General features: G+C 57.5%; 2 protein-coding genes across 2 annotated transcripts in view; both read left to right on the top strand.

Moving 5' to 3' along the window:
* Positions 1 to 1,085, top strand: part of LOC104290097 (beta-crystallin B3-like) — a 369,903-nt gene that overhangs the window by 191,031 nt on the left and 177,787 nt on the right. The gene's annotated exons all lie outside the window — the stretch shown is intronic.
* The window catches only part of MYO18B (myosin XVIIIB), a 76,246-nt gene that overhangs the window by 62,347 nt on the left and 12,814 nt on the right, over positions 1 to 1,085 (top strand). The gene's annotated exons all lie outside the window — the stretch shown is intronic.

Genomic DNA, 1,085 nt, shown 5'->3' with positions numbered 1-1,085 from the left:
GGGAGGATGCCGCGCCGTGCGAGGGCGATGCCAGGGTGGCCGTAGCTGCACATCTGCATCCGCGAGTGTTTGCGCTGCAGCATCACATGTTTATGAACAAGAAACTTCATGTTAATGAAAGGTTTCATGAAAAAGCGTCACCCACCTTTGCTTACAGTAAGCCAAAAGGAGAGAAATAGCCCCCTTCGCAGGGCAAGCTCCCGTCCCCAGCAGCGTGGCGTGCTGCCCCATGTCACTGGGTGCCCCAGCGCTGGATTTACGGGTTGAAAATCCTGTGCTTTGGTCAGCCACAGGAGCTGGGGTTTGGAGGAACCAGTGACACTGGGCAGGAGGGAGGAGGATTTTACTAGGAAAAGAAATAGGGAAAAAATTCCAGTGATTCTTTCAGGTTTTATTTCTACAGCCCTCCAATTTGCCCCTCTGCTGCGCCGCTAAAGGGGCATCGTGACAAATGGAGACAAAATAGACTATAGCATTTAAAAAAAAAAAAAAAAAAAAAAAGTGGAGATGTGCTTGTCACCGTGCCGTGAGAAGAGATTTTCTTGATGTAATGATTAAACCGGGGAAGGGTGAGATAGAAACCGCGAGCTCAGAAATTCACTCCTGCGCCAAACAAAAGTGATTTCCAATACAATTGACACATTAGCGGGAGGTGAGAAGCGCTTCGCGGCAGGGCCCTCCGCGGCTGCTGCCGGCAGAAAAAGCGGTGTATTTTGCTCCCTGCCCTTCCCCGGCACGGGCATGGCCGCCGCGCTCTGCCAGCGCAGACGCACCGTATGCTGCAGCGGCGGCGCCCGTCCCTGCCCCGGGGGTGCGTGCACCGGGGTCCCTTGGGCAGCCCAGGGCCTGAGCGGTGCAGGGAGCCCATGAGGGGGTCTTTGGCGGTGCGGCGTGTTGGGAACGGCCCCGCTGCTGCCTCGGCCGGAGGGGGGGATGTTGCCTGGGAAGGTTTTCATCTCATCAGACTCATGATGGGGAGGCCGTGAGAGCCGTCGGCAGCGCCATGGGTGACTCTCTCTTCTGTCCCTCGGTTGCAGCGTGCGGACGGCGCGGGAGTCGCTGCGCTCCCGGGGAGAGACGGGAGC

This window comes from Charadrius vociferus, unplaced genomic scaffold (assembly GCF_000708025.1).
Source record: "Charadrius vociferus isolate BGI_N301 unplaced genomic scaffold, ASM70802v2 scaffold567, whole genome shotgun sequence".
Classification (NCBI taxonomy): domain Eukaryota; kingdom Metazoa; phylum Chordata; class Aves; order Charadriiformes; family Charadriidae; genus Charadrius; species Charadrius vociferus.
Note: the sequence above shows the minus strand (reverse complement) of the source record. Positions and strands in the feature narration are given on the sequence as shown.